Source organism: Gadus macrocephalus, chromosome 18 (genome assembly GCF_031168955.1).
Source record: "Gadus macrocephalus chromosome 18, ASM3116895v1".
Lineage (NCBI taxonomy): Eukaryota > Metazoa > Chordata > Actinopteri > Gadiformes > Gadidae > Gadus > Gadus macrocephalus.
Window position 1 is genome coordinate 11,903,822 of NC_082399.1, and position 21,958 is coordinate 11,925,779.

The following is a 21,958-nucleotide window of genomic DNA, read 5'->3' on the forward strand; positions in this document are numbered from 1 at the left end:
AATAATAACAATAGTAAGAGACATAGCAATTGGCATCAGATGGAATATGCATCAGGATGGAATACACTTCTTAAACAGAGGTGTTTTGAGTTGTGATTTGAAATGGGGGAATGAATCGATGTTTCTGAGTCGGGATGGACAGCAAGCATCTTTCCCAATCACGCTCACAACAACGGATCACGCTCACAACATTCGATATTTGAAGTCTCCTGCGTTTTGTGTCGGTGCTCATCTCACCTTGGTACGGCAAGAACGCTGAGACAGGAACGCCCGACAGGAACGCAAGACCGGTGAAGCTACGCAGGGGAAAAACCTGTAGCTTAACGAGAGAGCTAGCCCATTAGCGGCAGACAAAAGAGAGCGCCGTCGAGGGGGAGAGAGGGAAGTCTTTACAGGATTGGTGGGGAGTAATTGCCGGGCGCGGGCTCCGCTGCCGTGCACCATAGCGCCCTTTATCCAGACAAAGCTCTCATTAGCGTCTGGCCGGACATGGCCGCCTGGCACAGAGGAGAGGTTCTGGCCAGGAACGGCGGGCCCGCAGAACACACGCAGGTGCACAGTACCTTCCTGTAATTGACATCCTGAGAATAAAAGCGCAACACGCTGTGCACAACAGCTCTCTCGCTCTCATGCTTTCCCGCAGTCCTTGTTTCTAACTGACTCTCTCTCTCTCTCTCTCTCTCTCCCGCTCTCTGTACCTCAATCTCTCTCTCTCAATCATTTTTGCCTTGTCTCTCACTCTCTTCTCTAGCTCTCTCTAGCTCTCTCTCTCTCTCTCTCTCTCTCTCTCTCTCTCTCTCTCTCTCTCTCTCTCTCTCTCTCTCTCTCTCTCTCCCTCTCTCCCTCTCTCCAGGTTAGTCTGTCAATAGCATGTCAGCTGTGCTACAGTGTTCAACCACTGCCATTGGCTCCGGGACCAGACCGAGCCTGTTGGAGATGGATAGCAGTGCTGGCATTCTGCAGGCTGTGTTGGACCTTTGATAACTCATTGAACCAAAATGGTCAAGTTCATAACATCTAACAGCTTTTATCTGCATTAATAAAGGCTTACTGTCTGCATGCTTGTTCGTTTGTGTATTTGATTGAATAGGATGGTGATGTATTTGTTATAATAGTTGTGTTTAGTGCATTGATAAAAAAATAATAATAATACATTCACATGACTTGATAATATCATACTAATAAAGATAATATTAAAATATTCTGCATGATATGCTATTGAGTTTGTTTTGTTGTGTTCTCTTTGCCAGAAAAGAGCAGAGTTGGTTTGCTACTTAATGACCCAATTAATGAAATACATTTGATCTGTGCTCAAAATTACCCCCTCCCCACCCAAAAAGTGAAAAAGAATGGAAAGTTCAGCCTCTGCAGTATATTTTCCCCATTACTAGCAACAAAGATCAAACACATTTTCTACTTCACCTTCATCTTTTTTTTCATGATTCATTAATTTAGCATAAATCATTTCAGGGAAAGGGGTTCTTTAATTAAGGCTGGAGTGTGGCACAGAACTTCCATTTTACACTCTGAAATTGAAAATGTAATTGAACTTTTGGACTTACTTTTAACTGTTCTTTTTCGTTAAATGTGTAGTAGTAGGCAAGAAAGAGAGAGGGAGAGAGAGAGAGGGAAAGAAAGTAGCATAGTTAGACCTCCACTAAAACAATTAGACAAAGAAGTTAGGTATTTCTAATTAAAGATTACTGTAATGATTGGAATTCCAGCTAAGCAGCGATTATTATTTTCTCTGCTTCGAATAAAATCTAACAAAGGAGCAATACAAATTCTGTATCTGGATGTTAACCTATGTAAAAGACAAATTACAGAGATGTCCTGTATCTTTGGTTCCGAGATATATCTCTGTTTCACAGTGAGGGTCTTCATCAGTGACAGCTCGACAGAGAGAATGATGCATTCAGGTTTGTTGAAATGTAATACGTGTCTGTAGTGGGCGAGGACTCTCATACAGACAAAAGAAGTCAGCGTGTTTTTGGACAATGCATCTGGAGCAGCAAAGGTGAATGTTTACCTGCAAGCCCCTAGACAGACAAACACTCACTTCGTCGTAGTGGCCTGGCCAGGGTCACATTGGTCATGGTAGTTTACTCCTATGGCGGTTGGTAGTATAAATCTACGATCATGCCAGCCGGATCCTTCAATTGCTCATGTGACCTGTAACGTGAAACATTAGCATCAGCATTAGCATTAGCACTTTTCCTCCAAGATGCCTGGATCCCTACATTGTTTTATACCCTGTCGTAAGCTCCTTAAATGTTTATTTACATTGTGTATTATTTGTTATCATGATCAAAGTGTTTAAAAATAACTAAATGCCATTATTTTGCACATTGCTAAATATTTGTTGCTGATGATTTCAGAACTGCAAGCTGGGCTTTGCCCCAACAATTAGCATAACTGTCAAATCCACTCATTAACCATTGACATGGGATTATAGAGTAGGTCTATGTTTTGGTCTTTTCTATTTTCTCCCTGATTTTAGCCCCCTTCTTTCAACACTGATTTACCAAGTTATTTTCACAGAATCTGGAGAAAAATGCAAAAGAGGCTTTCCGCATCCACGCATAAATCACTTTATTCGACTAAAAATGAACGTCCTTGACTGAATATTGCGGGCCGTGTTCATGACTTTGTATGTGTATGTGTGTTAAACTATTGGTGCACACAGTGTTGTTGCTTAAGTACCATCAAGGTCACCGTTTAAGCTTCGAGGAAGACTAATACATTTACTTTTTTTAAAACTAATACCCAGTTTATCTTCAGATATAAAAAAATAAAAGATCAATACAATATACATATTAATCCCTGTTTTAAGATTATCTCTGTTCTGCGATTGCATTGATGAGAGCAATGCAAAAATCTGTGTATCAAATGTTTCCAAAAACAAAACTGCCTGCAAAGCCAATCATTGGGCCTGAATAAAAGCCTATTAATTAGGGAATTCATTAATTTGAATAAATTACACATTGGATCTTCTAGCTTTAATGGAAATTAAATGGATCAGGTTAAATGCATTGAAAACGTTGCATTGCATTTCAGACTCTTTTGCTATAAATATTCAAAGATTCCTGATAACAAGCTGGAATTCCACAGTGTCTAGTTTACGACTGTTTTGCATGGGAATACCGGCTGTTTGTTTTGCTCCTCTATATTGCTTCCTGTGAATAGTCAATGCAATTTGCGAATGTATACACTAATCAAGTCAAGTCAAGTACACTTGGATACCCTTTATTTAGGGCCTCAAAGGACTGGATATAGAATTCACCCTAAGAGTGGGTAAAAACTCATATGCAGCCACTCACATATTCTAACACACACACACACACACACACACACACACACACACACACACACACACACACACACACACACACACACACACACACATATATAGGGGCTACGAATACATTTGTAAGGCACTTGGTGTAGAGGACCTATATGAAAGGTTACATTGTGTTTGTACTTGAACACCTTTCTAGGAATTATGGAGAAGCTTAGTGGGTGTTGAAGTTCATGCAGGGTCAGCATCAAAGACTTCCCGGACAATTTACAGAAACCATGGTTTTTCTTCAAAGGAGGTTGTGTCATAATCCATGTGATGCACTGATGCTATTGAACATCAATCAATCATTTATCAACCTGTGTTCGTTATGCTCTTAAAATTGCAACGCTAATTGCTTGAGGAGGAAACTACAACAAGAAATAACACATGTTTGGAATAGAAGCCTAAAAACCATTTAATATGATATTTTGAATAAACTCTAACTTGTATCAACCAAACCTTGTTTTATTGACAAAACATCATTTGTATGTTTCAAGTCGACAACGATGATGATTTGCAGCGTATACATCCACTTCCTGCAGAGTTATCACAAAGGAAACCATTTTTATGTTTTTCCCCCAATTTCTCTTAACCCTTCCTGTGACCCTCGGTGTATCCGTCGACCTAATGTATCTGCTCTTTCCGGGGTTTCAACGAATGAAAATGACAAAATCGACCCCCTACGGAGTCGTCGGCTCGGAAAACCATTGTGTGAACGATAGCATCTCAGACAGCAAAAGCGTACAGCCTTGTCCTCTTTGCCTTGAGATCGAACACGCCGTTAGTTTGATAAAAATCAATGCGGAAGTGCCGTCTCTTTCACAGCACTTCTTTTTTTATCAGGGGGGGGCGCATCCAAACAGCGTCCAGACGGCATCACTCGGATGACCTCCTTGACAGTCGCGGGCAGACGAAAAAGATCAAAAGGAAAGTTATCGAATGTGTCACTCAGAAAACTGAGGGCTGGAGTTGTGCTATTCACTTGCGCACAAAAACCGCCGGCTGCCCGGGCCGCCTCGCTGAATGTGTCCTACGCCGCTTATTCAGCGCACCGCGGCGCACATAATTGGAATGGATACAAAAAAACAAACAAGGGAGAAAAGCTACCAAGGCTCTCTTAAGGCAGCGATAGCGTTTAGCAGCAGCAGTTGTTGTGTGTGAGTTGTACCACGCTAGGTGTGAGCGCTCACTCTCGCGTCCACCAACGCAACTTCCCTTTGGAATACGGACCTTTTTCGCAAAAAGGGTCAAGCTAGCTCGCCAAACCTTGTGAATTGTGTGTAGGCGCTGACAATATGCTAGTCTGGCGCTGGTTATGTGTTTGCTTTTACGACAAATTAACAGCTTCTCATGGTTCCCCTCTGCGAGGTTAGACTATAGGTTCCTTCGTAAGGCCCTGGCTGTATTCAGCCTCCATGGTACTGACATGTCGACCTAGACTTTATAATGGCGGCATCTGCTGTAGCTTGACCTTCAGGCTGAGCTTGTGAGGGAAGATTTGAAAATGTGTACGGACCCTATGCAAACTGCTTATTTATGTTGCTTAATATTTAATTGTTGATTTGGCCGAATGGGGAACGTATCTATGTTCCCCGGGTGCTATGTTCCCCGGGTCCTATGTTTTTTTTTAAAAGGACCCTTTTTTTTAAAAGGGTCCTATGTTCCCCGCTTTTCCCAAAAAGGGTCCTATGTTCCCCGATATGTATGTGACCGGGGAACATAGGACCCTTTTTAAAAAAAAGGGTTCTATGTTCCCCGGTCTGTTACTTTTTCCACCATTACTGCCAAATACCGGCCGAGATAACTACCATTGCATGTGTTTACCTTTTGTGGAAGAGGGAGAGACGTCGGAGAACCTGACGGAGTCTTTTCATACGCCGGTGTTGTGCCAAAAGGTGATCAGCTGCCAGAAAGTGATTTCAGCCACGGGAGCGCGCACAGCCTGGTAAAGTTAGGCTATATCGCCTCAAAACGTGTGTGCGGCAGCAAAGTCTGATCAGTCATACTAGTCAATAGCACTACAGGACTATTGTCTGCTGTATTAACATATGTATTTTAAGGTGAGAAGACATCGACGTCTGGGTTGGCTCTTGTACATACGTCATCACGTCGTAAGTATCACGTCATCACCAAGCGTCCGCTGCATGTAATAAAGTCTGCCGCCAGTCAGAGTTCTAACAACAATGGACAACAACACAGAGAACACAGTTCGAACTTTGCTGAGTCTGTTGTTTATTTGGATATATGTTTACCGTTTAATGGGATTATGTCCGTGGTCGTCGCATGGACTATACGTCATCCAGCTCAGGTTGCGTAGCCGTGCGTGTGCGCGTGTCGGCTCATTAGCATCTGTACCGTAGCAGCCCGTACCGTAGCAGCACACCTCTCCCAAGTGGCCAAATTGGCCTGGCATGGCCAAACTGGCCACACTCACACTGGCAGATTTGAGCACGGTTAGGTGTGAAAACGGCCACGGCCAGATGGCCTAGTGTGTGACACCGGGATCCCACCGGACGCGTACGCGCCGCGGAACGGCCGCGTCCTCTGCCCTGCGTCCATTCCTACCGGGCGCGTAACGGCAGCGTAGCGCTGCCTTGCGAGCCAGCCGTATTCACACGAGATCACGAGATAATCCTAAACCTAATGTACTCACCTTCCACTCCCAAAACTATTGCAATTAAATGCCACGCTTTGTCCTTTCTGACATTTTCCTTATAAAAAGGATGATTTGGTACATAAATGACTTCATGTTGCTGAACTTCGACAATGAGTCTCTCGTCGTCCATGTTGCCGACCCTCTGAGACCCACCGGTCATGACGTAATAATGTTGATGTGAAGTTACATGAGCTGAGTATTGTGTTTTATTTTGAAAATTGACCGGATGCTCTATGGCTTTTACTTTTCACTTCCTGCCCGGCTCGACCTGCTCTGTCGAAATTGACGCGGTTTAGCAGCGGCTCGCGGCAAAAATAGAATTGGACGGAAAGATAGCGCCGCGGCGCGGCACGCCGCTCCTGGGACGCTGCTGAAACGTTCCGCGGCGCGCCCGGTGGAAATGGTCTCATTGATTATAGTGGAAGCGATCAGCAGCGGTGACCGCGGCGCAGCCGTCCCGCGGCGCGTACGCCTCCGGTGGAATCGAGCCTTTAGTGCACTGCCGCAGCTCGCCTGCCATGTGGTTTTCTTAATCAGTTAATTGGTTGCATCTGGTGCGTTTCACTCAAGAGGGAACCGGACAGTACGTTTTTGTCCTCCACTGTTTGGCAGTGTAGCGTCTCCCAAACGCGGTATGTTGTGTTCCCAGAAACCACAACGTGTGTGTACTGTTTTGAGGTCTGTTGTGACTTATTTGACATATCTTCCTGTTTCACAAGTTAAAGACTTTTTGAAGTAAAGAGGAGCATCTCACCTGAGCCTGATGTGAGCAGAATTGTTTGGAAAAGCACAACTGACGTGACTTGTATGTTGAATATAATTCACTGATAATGTGTGAAGGAAATCGGGGACTGTGGCGGATTAACTCATTTGAAATTTAAATAATGATTCTACCTGAAGGTAACATTTTAGAGACTATACATTCAAACTTGTCAAAGTAATAGGTAAATCACTCTTGACTAATGACAGTCAAATAATTAGTATAACAAAATAATTAGTTGTACTAAATTAGTATAACTAAGCTGGATTAGTTAATTATCTTAATCATTATTTAAAGGTTGGATGATCCCAAAAGCCCTGAATTTGTATTGTCATTAATTTATTTGATTTAATGGAGATGGTAAATGTTGAACAATGGGACAGTGCCCAAGTTTGGGGACCATGAGTAAACTGTTCCTTCCTTCAAAGGTCTATCATGGATATCTAACTGCAGTTCTGTGAGTATCCCAACTTAACCATGAAGATGAACTGCAAACTGTAAGTCATAAGTTTCCCATTACTCTTGGGCACATTGATGTATTTGGCTTCCTGGTGAGTTAACCCGTTACCTGAAGGTTGTTCTCAGTAGTAAGGATGTTTTATTGGTTCATGGGTTACTTAGGTGTTTGGTTTATGTTGGTTTTAATGATTTGTTAAAATGGTTACAGGCTCCAAGTTATTGTTGTAAGCTGGAGTAATGGGTTGGGTTCTGATGTCTTCAGTCTTCTTTCCAGCTACTCTCCTGAGCTCTGCATCTTCATCACATGAGTGTTGCTTTACTGCTGAGGTTGTGGTCTGAGTGAGCGGAGGTGCATACTGGGATACAGAGCTGTCTGAATTCTACCGGTCTGTACACATGCCCCCTCAGGGGAAACCAAGTGTTTGAGAAACCGTCGTGACGTCAGTTACATGGACTAGAATGTTCTTTTAAGATGGAGACGGGGTTTCAGAAGGAGAAACGCCAGGGGGAGATAAGGGGGCTCCTCATCTCAACAGCTAAAACACAACTTCAGTCTGACACAGAGAACCATGGAACACATTCAACAGTCCCCTCCAGACATTGTGACTCCTCAGGAACAGTTTCATTTCCAAGAAGGTCTTAATTGGGGCCATTCCAAGATGGACCCTGCTCCTCAAGAGCCACCCCCCTCCACTGGGTGGTCTTCTGAACAGATGACCTCCTTCCTGTCCTCAGGCTGACTAAAGCTGCACCGTTTGCGTCTGTGAAGGCCCCTCATTCAGGAAACCACTGGACTACAAAGACATGACTTCAGAGACGTTGAATCAACCTTGGACACATTTTGGAGACGCCAAGCATAATCCATCACCAATGTGGGACGCCACTGAAAAATGTTGCACGTAATTTACTTCTCTGGAGACATTGGTTGTTCTGTTCTGGGTACCCTGGCAGGAGAGCTGGGGTTGGATGATGGAACGTTACTTGGCATGAGGTTTTTACCTGCATGATTGTTTGGCCTTTTATGGCTCAGTGGTGTGTGTGTGTTTTGGGTTTGACATGAGATGGATGATTTTTGAGCACCTGGCATGGGGTTCTACGTGTGTTTGGTTCCACCTGGCATGGGGTTCTACGTGCGTGTCCTTGGTTCTGTGTGTGTGTCCGGCTTGCTTTGACAGTGATAATGTTCATACGGGGGTCTGTGTGATTGGCTTGGGATATTGGAATGGTCAAATAAATCATACCTGATGGACGGCCACACGTTTACTCAAGGGCCTCCAGTAGACTTGAAGAGCCCTGAGCGACGCTTCGGAGCGATATCCAACACACTGGGCAGGAAGGAGAGTATCCAAATCAAGTGTAAAAGGCTGCAAGCGACGTGTTCAGATCAGTGACTTCAAACTAGGACTACACCAATCAGGATCAATGGAGGATGGACACCTAAAGGCATTCCACAAGGAGAGTCTGAAGTTGGAAAGGGACCTAAATGGGTATTCAAGATGACCTTCAGGCCTGTAATGAGACGGCTCTTCCTACCTGGCTGGATTGATGGATAGCCCTGTGGATCTTGTCTTGCTCTCAGTTGCACGTCATCTCAGGCTGTACTGCATTTGTTTCGGACAGGACTAGCTGAACGATTGGTTCCCTTAAATCAGAATCAATCTGGGAACTCCAACTAGTGCGCTCTTCGAGCTGAAGTTGTGCTCTTCAGCTGAGGAGGTAAGGATGCCTTCACTGGGGCTTCAAGGCGTAAAGAGGATGTTTTAAAGTGTTCCATGGTACTCTGATGAAGACCGTTGTTGTGTTCCACTGGCTGAGAGGAAGAACCCTCACATCTTCCTCTTGGCCTTTCTCCTCTGAGAATCCTGGCGCCATCTAGAAGGATATTCCAGCTCATGTAACTGATGTCACGACAGATTCTCAAACACTTGGTTTCTCCTGAGGGGCGTGTCTATAGAACTGAAGACTTCAGACAGCACTGTATCCCAGCATGCATCTCTGCTCACCCAGACCACACCCCCATGAGTAGGATGCAACACTCTAGTGATGGAGATGCAGAGTTTTATAAGTAACGAGGGAGCAGACTAAGGTGTTTAGAACACAATGGCATATCAAGTCTGTAAATCTTTAAACCATGAAGATGGTTGGATAGTTCAGGAATTGGGCTTCTTTTTATTGTGGGCAGTCCTTTCACTCAGATGCCCACATCTCACTGGACCTGTACATGTGTTGGCTGGCTGGCATGAGTTGCTGTTGGTGATGAGGCGGTCAGGGTGACGTTGCAGGGCTATGGTCGGCTCTCTGTGAGCTCAACGTTTAGATTTGCTCTGCATGGTTTGTACCCTGAATAATCTAGATAATTGTAAAATGTACAGGGTTTTGTATTGAATGATTTTAGGTTTAAAGTTGTTGTGGGTCGTACATGGTAGTTTGGTTCTTCGTACGGTTTTGAGTGATATAACTTGTACACACTGGGTGCATAATAATGTAAAGGTACACTGAATATTAATGACCAACAGCAACAAACAGATCACATTAAGGTAAGTCTGTTGGCTGTGTTTTAATGAAGACCATCGCTGGACTTCAGGATCTTCCTCCGTTCAGCTCAAGGTGAGGCGCTGGTTCTGTTTTTTCTTTGGTTGGTTCCGGCCGGAATGTTCGTATTCCAGTCGGACAGTTTGTGCTTCCCGCCGTGGAAGGTTCTGAGTGCGGTCACTTATTTAGTCCCAATGGTTAGCATAGAATGTTGTAGCCTTGACAACCATAAGAAACCACCTGGCAGTTAGTTGGACGGGAGTCCCCTGAGGGATTCTGGTGGAACGTTCTGGATTGTATTTGCGTAACCTCGAGCCGTTGCCAACGGAAACTATTTTTCAGTCGTTTCCATTGGGAATTGTTGTCCCTTATCTTAAACTTAAATTTGATATTAAATACATACTGACACGTACGTCGTACAATATGTTGATAATTTCCGATGGTTGCGCCGTACTTTTAACCACGTTGACGTGACGGGACTCTCGCTGCGTACTAAACAGTGTTCTACTTGCGGGCCCATTTTGGTGAAGGCTGAAAATCATTTCAAGGTGGAAGACAATTTGACATTTCTTCAACGGAACCCAGCACCTGAATATGGCTGAGTTGAGTATATTTGGTTTAACATCGATACGGCTTAGTGTTCTTTGTTCAGCTTTTGTACGTTCTAAATATCTGCTGTCATTAATTGCCACAGAAGTTAAACCCTACCCAATGGAATGACGTTAAACAACGACTTTGGTGCAGAGTTACCAACGGGATAATATCAAAGCTAAAATAATGGCCATCCTTCCCACATGTTACAGTAGAAGATACTCTAGAACTGTACAAGGTTAAAAAGGTAACATGTAGTTTGTCCCAAGGTGTCTGCCTCCTCACCCAGAGCCAGACCGCCACCTCCTGTCAGAAGTCCTCCAGAACAGGTCAGTGCTCTGGTGTTGAGTAGTCTTCTCAGGTCAGTTTCGATGCATGGCCTGAACCACTTCTCTTTTTATTTATTTTTTTCAAGTCTTTTCTAGCCTTGAGTTATAAAATAATTTAATTAATTGTAACTCTGTTTTGGATGAGTCAATTAAGTTTTTTGTTGGGCAAATGCTGATATAAACCTGCTGCTGTAGCTGAAAGGTGAGGCTGGGTACCGGAGGCTTGTGGTGCCAGGATGGACCGGAGACTGAGGCTGGAGACCAGGGGCCTGCAGCGCCGGGCCAGAGGGTAACCATCACCAAGCTCATGAAGCACTAAAAACCACGGTAGTTTACGTCTGTTTTTGATCATCTTATGACTTTAAATCTGTGCCTAGCTGTGATTTGAGTTAATTCATACGGGGGTTATGTAAGAGTCATATGAGCCATTATTGTTACTAGTGCTGCTACGACCGTAGTGGATGAATTGCTGAACGCGACAATCTGCAGACGTTGTCTCATTTAAGTGTTTAAATATGTTAAAATTTGTCTTCCATTTTACAAGTGAACCTCAGATGCAGGAGGTGGGGTGTGTTGCGTCCCCAGGTGATTTACTGCTGAGACCAACTGTTTGTAACCAGACCAGGAATCCATGGCTGAAGGAGCTGATGGAGGAGCCGTGCTGAAGGAGCTGATGGAGTCGTGCTGAAGGCCCTGCCTGGTTGAGGAGCTGGTGGAGGCCCTGCCTGGTGAAGGACGTCTGTCGTGGGGTAGTTGGAGCTTGACTCTGAAGTGATCATCACACTCACTGCCACTTCACGTAGAATACTGCTACCACAAACTACCAGCGTTTGTACCATATATACCAGACGACTACATCTGTTTTACCACATGTTGAAGCAAGACTTCCGCTGTTTGTTCCAGACCAGGACCCTGGCTGAGGAGAGCTGATGGAGGAGCTGAGACGCTGGAGGACGACTAGGAATCGACCAACAAGGATTCCTCGTAAGTTTGTATTTACTTACATGGTTGACTTAAAGGGCAAAATACAGCTGTTACTTTGACATGCGTTAACCAACTACCACTGTTTTCTTACTAGAACGTGTTTCTGGAGCGGAGGCGAGCTGGTAGGGGAGCCGTGAATCTGGAGGATGACCATCACTCTACCAACAAGGATTGTACGTTTGTATTAACCAAACAACAAAGTGGAAATAAAGGGCTTAAAAATAAGACAAACTACATGTTTGTTACTAGACGTTGGGGCCAGACTCGCGCTGTTTGTTCCAGACCACGACCCTGGCTGAGGAGAGCTGATGGAGGAGCTGACACGCTGGAGGACGACTAGGAATCGACCAACAAGGATTCCTCGTAAGTTTGTATTTACTTAAATGGTTGACTTAAAGGGCAACATACAGCTGTTACTTTGACATGCGTTAACCAACTACCGCTGTGTTTTCTTACTAGAACGTGTTTCTGGAGCGGAGGCGAGCTGGTAGGGGAGCCGTGAATCTGGAGGATGACCATCACTCTACCAACAAGGATTGTAAGTTTGTATTAACCAAACAACAAAGTGGAAATAAAGGGCTTAAAAATAAGACAAACTACATATTTGTTACCAGACGTTACTACAGCGGCTAATTTGTTACGCGCCATAAGAGCCCAACTACTCCTGTGTTTGTCACCTTACATTAGAGCCCAACTACTACTTTGTTTGTTACCTGATATTGGAGGCAAACTACTACTGTGTTTGTTACCTTACATTAGAGACAATTTACTACTGTGTTTGTTACCTTACATTAGAGACAAATTACGTTTGTAACCAGACCAGGAATCTGGAGGACTGATGGAGAAGCCGTGCTGAAGGAGCTGATGGAGTCGTGCTGAAGGCCCTGCCTGGTTGAGGAGCTGGTGGAGGCCCTGCCTGGTGAAGGAGGCCCTGCCTGGTGAAGGAGGCCCTGCCTGGTGAAGGAGGCCCTGCCTGGTGAAGGAGGCCCTGCCTGGTGAAGGAGGCCCTGCCTGGTGAAGGAGGCCCTGCCTGGTGAAGGAGGCCCTGCCTGGTGAAGGAGGCCCTGCCTGGTGAAGGAGGCCCTGCCTGGTGAAGGACGTCTGTCGTGGGGTAGTTGGAGCTTGACTCTGAAGTGATCATCACACTCACTGCCACTTCACGTAGAATACTGCTACCACAAACTACCAGCGTTTGTACCATATATACCAGACGACTACATCTGTTTTACCACATGTTGAAGCAAGACTTCCGCTGTTTGTTCCAGACCAGGACTCTGGCTGAGGAGAGCTGATGGAGGAGCTGACACGCTGGAGGACGACTAGGAATCGACCAACAAGGATTCCTCGTAAGTTTTTATTTACTTACATGGTTGACTTAAAGGGCAAAATACAGCTGTTACTTTGACATGCGTTAACCAACTACCGCTGTGTTTTCTTACTAGAACGTGTTTCTGGAGCGGAGGCGAGCTGGTAGGGGAGCCGTGAATCTGGAGGATGACCATCACTCTACCAACAAGGATTGTAAGTTTGTATTAACCAAACAACAAAGTGGAAATGAAGGGCTTAAAAATAAGACAAACTACATATTTGTTACCAGACGTTACTACAGCTGCTAATTTGTTACACGCCATAAGAGCCCAACTACTCCTGTGTTTGTGACCTTACATTAGAGCCCAACTACTACTTTGTTTGTTACCTGATATTGGAGGCAAACTACTACTGTGTTTGTTACCTTACATTAGAGACAATTTACTACTGTTTGTTATCTTACATTAGAGACAAATTACGTTTGTAACCAGACCAGGAATCTGGAGGACTGATGGAGAAGCCGTGCTGAAGGAGCTGATGGAGTCGTGCTGAAGGAGCTGATGGAGTCGTGCTGAAGGCCCTGCCTGGTTGAGGAGCTGGTGGAGGCCCTGCCTGGTGAAGGAGGCCCTGCCTGGTGAAGGAGGCCCTGCCTGGTGAAGGAGGCCCTGCCTGGTGAAGGAGGCCCTGCCTGGTGAAGGAGGCCCTGCCTGGTGAAGGACGTCTGTCGTGGGGTAGTTGGAGCTTGACTCTGAAGTGATCATCACACTCACTGCCACTTCACGTAGAATACTGCTACCACAAACTACCAGCGTTTGTACCATATATACCAGACGACTACATCTGTTTTACCACATGTTGAAGCAAGACTTCCGCTGTTTGTTCCAGACCAGGACTCTGGCTGAGGAGAGCTGATGGAGGAGCTGAGACGCTGGAGGACGACTAGGAATCGACCAACAAGGATTCCTCGTAAGTTTGTATTTACTTACATGGTGGACTTAAAGGGCAAAATACAGCTGTTACTTTGACATGCGTTAACCAACTACCGCTGTTTTCTTACTAGAACGTGTTTCTGGAGCGGAGGCGAGCTGGTAGGGGAGCCGTGAATCTGGAGGATGACCATCACTCTACCAACAAGGATTGTACGTTTGTATTAACCAAACAACAAAGTGGAAATAAAGGGCTTAAAAATAAGACAAACTCCATGTTTGTTACTAGACGTTGGGGCCAGACTCGCGCTGTTTGTTCCAGACCAGGACTGTGGCTGAGGAGAGCTGACACGCTGGAGGACGACTAGGAATCAACCAACAAGGATTCCTCGTAAGTTTGTATTTACTTAAATGGTTGACTTAAAGGGCAAAATACAGCTGTTACTTTGACATGCGTTAACCAACTACCGCTGTTTTCTTACTAGAGCGTGTTTCTGGAGCGGAGGCGAGCTGGTAGGGGAGCCGTGAATCTGGAGGATGACCATCACTCTACCAACAAGGATTGTACGTTTGTATTAACCAAACAACAAAGTGGAAATAAAGGGCTTAAAAATAAGACAAACTCCATGTTTGTTACTAGACGTTGGGGCCAGACTCGCGCTGTTTGTTCCAGACCAGGACTCTGGCTGAGGAGAGCTGATGGAGGAGCTGACACGCTGGAGGACGACTAGGAATCGACCAACAAGGATTCCTCGTAAGTTTGTATTTACTTAAATGGTTGACTTAAAGGGCAAAATACAGCTGTTACTTTGACATGCGTTAACCAACTACCGCTGTGTTTTCTTACTAGAACGTGTTTCTGGAGCGGAGGCGAGCTGGTAGGGGAGCCGTGAATCTGGAGGATGACCATCACTCTACCAACAAGGATTGTAAGTTTGTATTAACCAAACAACCAAGTGGAAATAAAGGGCTTAAAAATAAGACAAACTACATATTTGTGACCAGACGTTACTACAGCTGCTAATTTGTTACGCGCCATAAGAGCCCAACTACTCCTGTGTTTGTGACCTTACATTAGAGCCCAACTACTACTTTGTTTGTTACCTGATATTGGAGGCAAACTACTACTGTGTTTGTTACCTTACATTAGAGACAATTTACTACTGTGTTTGTTACCTTACATTAGAGACAAATTACGTTTGTAACCAGACCAGGAATCTGGAGGACTGATGGAGAAGCCGTACATCTGGAAGGCAAATCCTGAGGACAACCAGGACGCTACCATCGAGGATACCTCGTCAGTTTGCATTATCTGGACATAGTGGACCAGGTAGGGGGCTGGGGGTTCAACTCTCAAACCAATGGTGCCGGGTTCAAGTCCTCAAAATACAGTGATGTGTCCTTGAGCAAGGCGCACCAAAGCCTGCCTGGTCCTTAATGACGTCTCTTTGGTTCAGATAATGTTGCATCTTTTGAATATTGAACCTAATCATGTCCTTGTTTGATCCGGGCAGACACACTTGAGCTGAACCTCACCTGATCCTGTTTGGTCGGGGGTAGACACACCTGAGCTGAACCTCACCTGATCCTGTTTGGTCAGGGGCAGACACACCTGAGCTGAACCCGCCCTGATCCTGACATCCTGCTAGTCCCGTCTCCTCAGTTCATCTGAGCCTCGTCCACCAGAAGACCTGCTGAGCTCAGCAGTCTGAGGCTGATGGATCAATACCTCCAGTGGGAGTGATCTTCTTGACCCCACATGTAACCGTGTGCTTCCACACGCCTTTCCCTCACATCTGTCACTAACCTCACTACTTCACTACTGCTTCCTCTTCTTCTTCCTTTTCTGTGGTTCGAACCTATACACGGAAGGCGCGTCTTCCTGCCCTCAGAGGGTTCAGCGTTAGGGTTGAGAGTCAGGGTTTAGAGTCAGGGACAGAGCTGGTCAGGGAGGACTGCTTTTACTTTGACATGCGTTAACCAACTACCGCTGTTTTCTTACTAGAACGTGTTTCTGGAGCGGAGGCGAGCTGGTAGGGGAGCCGTGAATCTGGAGGATGACCATCACTCTACCAACAAGGATTGTAAGTTTGTATTAACCAAACAAAGTGGAAATAAAGGGCTTGAAAATAAGACAAACTACATGTTTGTTACCAGTCATTACTACAGCTGCTACTTTGTTACGCGCCATAAGAGCCCAACTACTCCTGTGTTTGTGAACTTACATTGGAACCCAACTACTACTGTTTATTACCTGATATTGGAGGCAAATTACTACTGTGTTTGTTACCTTACATTAGAGACAATTTACTACTGTGTTTGTTACCTTACATTAGAGACAAATTACGTTTGTAACCAGACCAGGAATCTGGAGGACTGATGGAGAAGCCGTACATCTGGAAGGCAAATCCTGAGGACAACCAGGACTCTACCATCAAGGATACCTCGTAAGTTTGCATTATCTGGACATAGTGGACCAGGTAGGGGGCTGGGGGTTCAACTCTCAAACCAATGGTGCTGGGTTCAAGTCCTCAAAATACAGTGATGTGTCCTTGAGCAAGGCGCCCTAAAGCCTGCCTGGTCCTTAATGACGTCTCTTTGGTTCAGATAATGTTGCATCTTTTGAATATTGAACCTAATCATGTCCTTGTTTGATCCGGGCAGACACACTTGAGCTGAACCTCACCTGATCCTGTTTGGTCGGGGCCGACACACCTGAGCTGAACCCGCCCTGATCCTGACATCCTGCTAGTCCCGTCTCCTCAGTTCATCTGCTCCTCGTCCTCCAGAAGACCTGCTGAGCTCAGCAGTCTGAGGCTGATGGATCAATGACCTCCAGTGGGAGTGATCTTCTTGACCCCACATGTAACCGTGTGCTTCCACACGCCTTTCCCTCACATCTGTCACTAACCTCACTACTTCACTACTGCTTCCTCTTCTTCTTCCTTTTCTGTGGTTCGAACCTATACACGGAAGGCGCGTCTTCCTACCCTCAGAGGGTTCAGCGTTAGGGTTGAGAGTCAGGGTTTAGAGTCAGGGACAGAGCTGGTCAGGGAGGACTGCTTTTACTTTGACATGCGTTAACCAACTACCGCTGTTTTCTTACTAGAACGTGTTTCTGGAGCGGAGGCGAGCTGGTAGGGGAGCCGTGAATCTGGAGGATGACAATCACTCTACCAACAATGATTGTAAGTTTGATTTAACCTAACAAGAAAGTGGAAATAAAGTAAACTACATGTTTGTTCCAAGACGTTGGGGCCAGACTCGCGCTGTTTGTTCCAGACCAGGACTCTGGCTGAGGAGCTGATGGAGGAGCCAAGACTCTGGAGGACGACATCACTCTACCAACCAGGATCCTTGTAAGTTTGCATAAAATAAACAGAGTGGACTTGTCGTAACGCAGGATTAGTTTGTCCAGTACAAGTTACGGCATACTACTGTGGTTGGTTACCAGACAAACTACAGCTGCTACTTTGTTACGTGCCATAAGAGCCCAACTACTCCTGTGTTTGTGACCTTACATAAGAGCCCAACTACTCCTGTCTTTGTGACCTTACATTAGAGCCCAACTACTACTGTGTTTGTGACCTTACATTAGAGCCCAACTACTACTGTGTTTGTTACCTTGCATTAGAGCCCAACTACTACCTGATATGTGAGACGAATTACGTTTGTAACCAGACCAGGAATCTGGAGGACTGATGGAGAAGCCGTACATCTGGAAGGCAAATCCTGAGGACAACCAGGACTCTACCATTAAGGATTCCTCGTAAGTTTGCATTATCTGGACATAGTGGACCAGGTAGGGGGCTGGGGGTTCAACTCTCAAATCAATGGTGCCGGGTTCAAGTCCTCTGAATACAGTGATGCGTCTTTGAGCAAGGCGCCCTAAAGCCTGCCTGCTCCTTAATGACTTATCTTTGGTTCAGATAATGTTGCATCTTTTGAATATTGAACCTAATCAATGTCCTTGTTCGGTCCGGGCAGACACACCTGAGCTGAACCTCACCTGATCCTGTTTGGTCGGGGGTAGACGCACCGGAGCTGAACCCGCCCTCATCCTGACATCCTGCTAGTCCCGTCTCCTCAGTTCATCTGCGCCTCGTCCTCCAGAAGACCTGCTGAGCTCAGCGGTCTGAGGCTGATGGATCAATGACCTCTTTTCTTCGCAAAATTGTATCAAACTTCTGTCAAGTGTTTTTGTTTATATATTAAAATCCCACATTGACTTCTACATGTTTGGTGCGGTTCATTTAATTGTCCTTTTAACTTGGTTAATGTCAAGCTAAACTCCTGCAATACATTTAATATACATGATTGTTATTCATCAATGTTCACATAATCTATTTTGTAAAAATATTAAACCTCCATATTACTACAAAATCCAAGCCTATTCATGTATTTAACAATGCACATACTACCCTGCAGGCCATTCTCTGCTACTACAACACGTTCAATCCACCAACCCGTCTCACATCAATGTACTATAGCTACGTTGGTTCAAACGGAAAATGTAGTTTGGTGTGAGACTGTTGTCTTGCAGAGGGAGCTGTCATGCACCTTAATTGTACAGGAATGTCTGTATTTACATTTTAAAATGTTCATTTGCTGGTCTAGTTTGTCTGCAAATAACTCTGCCTCCAGCAACAGGATTGGTCAAAGCATATGATGTGAAAGAAATAAAAGCCCAGATCTGAGGTCAGCTGCAGTCAGATTTTGGATCATGAATGTATTGAGTGAACGACGTCTGAGCTAAATATTAACCACCTGGAACTTGGTGTGTTTCCTGGAGGACGGCAGGACGCGTGTTTGCCTGGCCGATTAGGCCCTGAACGCAGACCCTGAACCCAGACACCGTAATCACAGACCATGTGTTTAATTAGCCCTGAATATAATTTTTGGGTTAAAAAAAATAAAGTAAGTAAAAAGATTTATAATTATTTGTAAGTAGTCTAGATAGTCCTTCTGGCAAGAGATACAGTTTAAAAACATAACCTTTTTACCACCTCAAGTGAATTAACCTATCCTATCCCCAGTCAGATGTGTGTGTAAAGTCTGTCTCACTTGTATTCATTTTACTCTGAAATAACTTGAATGGAACTTTAGGCATTTGGGGATAAGCAGCACAGCAGTCAGGTAGCTCTTTTAAGCTATAATAAACTGTATTTTGTTTATTTAGGTGAAGCATTATGAAAAAATTTTCATGCAAAATAAAGCATAGAAATAATTTTGGAATTTTCATTTTCCTACGGATGTTTATGAAACCTAGAAAAATGCCGTCGACGGCATTCCCATGGACGGGCCGGACGTCAGGTGGCGGAGGACGGGGTCCGACGGATGGCAAGGGGCCACAAAGGGCCTCCAACGCCCCCCACTCCAGCTCATACTTAGCCAGTATCCTGTGTACTTATACTCATACTGAGCCAGTAACCTGTGTACTTATACTCATACTGAGCCAGTAACCTGTGTACTTATACTCATACTGAGCCAGTAACCTGTGTACTTATACTCATAATGAGCCAGTATCCTGTGTACATATACTCATACTGAGCCAGTATCCTGTGTACTGATACTCAAACTGAGCCAGTATCCTGGGTACTTATACTCATACTTAGGCATTGTCCTGTGCACTTATACCCAGTGGAATCACAAGGCTGTTTTATTCGGGGCTAAAGCGCCGGATATTATTTAATTAGCCCTGAATAAAATGTTTGGGTAAAATTTGTATATTTCTTTTATCATGATTTTAGTAAGCCTATCAGAACACCAGGTTCTGATACGATATTGATCATTTTGTATTTATCTTTTACTCCGTGTATTGCTCCTGCTGCTTGCTTTATATATTGCTATATAAATAAAGTCTTACTTACTTACTAAAATGAATAAAATAAAAGCATAATAATATATTTATATTTATATATATATATATATATATATATATATATATATATATATATATATATATATATATATAGTCCCACTTGTATTCATTTACTCTGAAATAACTTGAGTAGAACTTTAGATGATTGGGGATAAGCAGCAAAGCAGTCAAGTAGCTATTTAAAGCTATAATAAAACGCGTATTTTTGTTTATTTAGGTAAAGCATTTAGAAAAAAATTGCATGCACAATAAAGCGGAAAAAATAAATAAAATTGTATGCCCAAAGGGATACTTTTCTTTTCCCTTAGGACCATAGGACCCAGGGAACATAGGGATGACCCCTCCGAATGATACACTGCCCAATGAATCAGCTTGATTCTGTGTGTGCAAAACTCCATAAAATAATCCCGATCAATAATGAATGAAAACTTCATGCTACTGCTGATTAGCATTTGCATGGGCTACAGTTGTCAAACTGAATAACATTTGTGAGGTTTAAAAAACAGAAATAGAAAGGATGTGGGCAGCAGTGGGACCCAAAGCAGCTTGTCTTTGAATCCTCAATTGTCTTCCTTATCATCGTTTTAATTGCCATGAATGGTGAATTGAGCATATTGATGAATGCCTGACCCGTGTCGGTCGCTGGATTGTTTGTTTTGTGTTAATGTTGGAAAAAAAAGTTGGACACATCGTGTAGTGTTCTCACTTGATTTCCAAAAAAAAATTGTCAAAGATTTGCATAAAGCAGGCATTATGTTTTCCACTCTCATGTTGATAAGAGTATTAAAACTTGAATAATGCCCTTTACGGCGGATTTTTAACAGTACAATAATAAATGTGATTAAAACAATAAATGTGATTAATTTGTGATTAATCATATAGACAATCATGCGATTAATCGTGATTAAATATTTTGATTGCTTGACAGCCCTTGCTGAAGACAAACCCGTCAGAACCCCTAACTCCAGCCTAGAACGTTAGCATTAGCGTGTGAAGGTGCGTGATATAAAAAATGCAAATACATATCCAGACAAGGAGCCGAGGTGTGACAGCTGCACATCCTCAGCATTCCTCCTCTGTTGAGTGCGTCATCTGTGCGAGTGTGTGCTCGAGGGGGCCCGTGTGTGTGTTTGTGTGTCGTGTCGTGCGGGCATTGAAATTCTCCACACACTCCTTCCTTCTTGCCACTATTTACTTATGTCTCATTATCCACAATCTTCTTCTCTGCCTTTCTCATTGTCTCGTTCTCTCTCTCCCCCCCTCGCTCCCCCTCTCCAGGCTGACCTCAGCGCTCCCAGTGCACAGTCACTTAGCTTCCACTCAGTGACTCGCTCGCTATCGCCATGGACGGGGACGGGGGGGGGGGAAGAGTGTGGCGACGGCCCACAGCCCACCGCAGGATGCATTAAACACGAACCACAGGGCTGCGTGTCTGACTGTGTGTGTATGTGTGTGTCTGTTTGCGTGTGTTTGTGTCTGTATGTGTGTGTGTGTGTGTGTGTGTGTGTGAAGGGTAGCAGCATGCTGTTCTGATGAGATTGAGGAGTCCTCAGCGTTAATTTAGGTAGGGACACCTGCCCCCCCCTACAGGTAAGGAACTCATCAACAGCCAGAAAAAGTAGGTATGTGTGTATCTGTATCTGTGTGTGTGTGTGTGTGCGCATGTGAGAATAAGTATGAATGTGTGTGTGTGTTGGTATGTGTGTATCTGTGTGTGTGTGTGTGTGTGTGCGTATTGGTGTAAATGTCTGTGTGGGTATGTTTGTGTGTTGGTGTGTATGTTTGCGTGTGTTTATCTGTATATATGTTTGTGAACGTGTGTGTGTATATATGTATGTGTGTGTAGGTGTATGTATGTGTGTGCGTGTGTGCGTGCATGTGTGCAGAGCAGGAAGGAAACAAGTATCACATGTTTGTTTATTATTATGTCTGTTGATGTGACTGGTGTTAACGTATTCAGGTTAATGAGGTGGAAGAAAAGGCTGACACAGTGTGTTGTTTTGTGAGGCAGAACAAGAAGAGGGACAGGGTTGTTGCAGGGGTGAAGTACATGTGTACGTACGTCCTTGATGCCCAATGAAGGTTTACATATGGAGATCACAGTTTAGCTATTTGTGTGTGTGTAAGCAGCAAGTGTCACTCATTATAATATTAATATGAATCGTATGCGTGTGTTTGGTATAGTAATTAGG

The 21,958-nt window shown here is 44.4% G+C and overlaps 2 long non-coding RNA genes across 9 annotated transcripts; both read left to right on the top strand.

Annotated features, from left to right (window-relative positions):
- Positions 1–6,554: 6,554 nt before the first annotated feature.
- LOC132447027 (uncharacterized) lies at positions 6,555–14,234 on the top strand. Of its 2 annotated transcripts, none has more exons than XR_009523015.1 (13): positions 6,555–6,761; positions 7,185–10,667; positions 10,863–10,994; positions 11,288–11,416; positions 11,571–11,651; positions 11,746–11,824; positions 11,901–12,014; positions 12,111–12,189; positions 12,917–12,997; positions 13,094–13,172; positions 13,845–13,925; positions 14,020–14,098; positions 14,175–14,234. It is a non-coding gene; the product is annotated as an uncharacterized LOC132447027 (long non-coding RNA). The 2 variants fall into 2 exon arrangements; XR_009523016.1 differs by having other exon boundaries at positions 10,863–10,956.
- LOC132447026 (uncharacterized) lies at positions 14,228–18,038 on the top strand. 7 transcript variants are annotated; one of them, XR_009523011.1, is made up of 13 exons: positions 14,228–14,276; positions 14,371–14,449; positions 14,526–14,639; positions 14,736–14,814; positions 15,095–15,182; positions 15,400–15,646; positions 15,891–15,969; positions 16,245–16,332; positions 16,550–16,750; positions 16,995–17,073; positions 17,168–17,244; positions 17,567–17,654; positions 17,873–18,038. It is a non-coding gene; the product is annotated as an uncharacterized LOC132447026 (long non-coding RNA). The 7 variants fall into 7 exon arrangements; XR_009523012.1 differs by having other exon boundaries at positions 15,072–15,182; positions 15,400–15,969; XR_009523009.1 differs by having other exon boundaries at positions 15,400–15,969; positions 16,222–16,332.
- Positions 18,039–21,958: the final 3,920 nt, after the last annotated feature.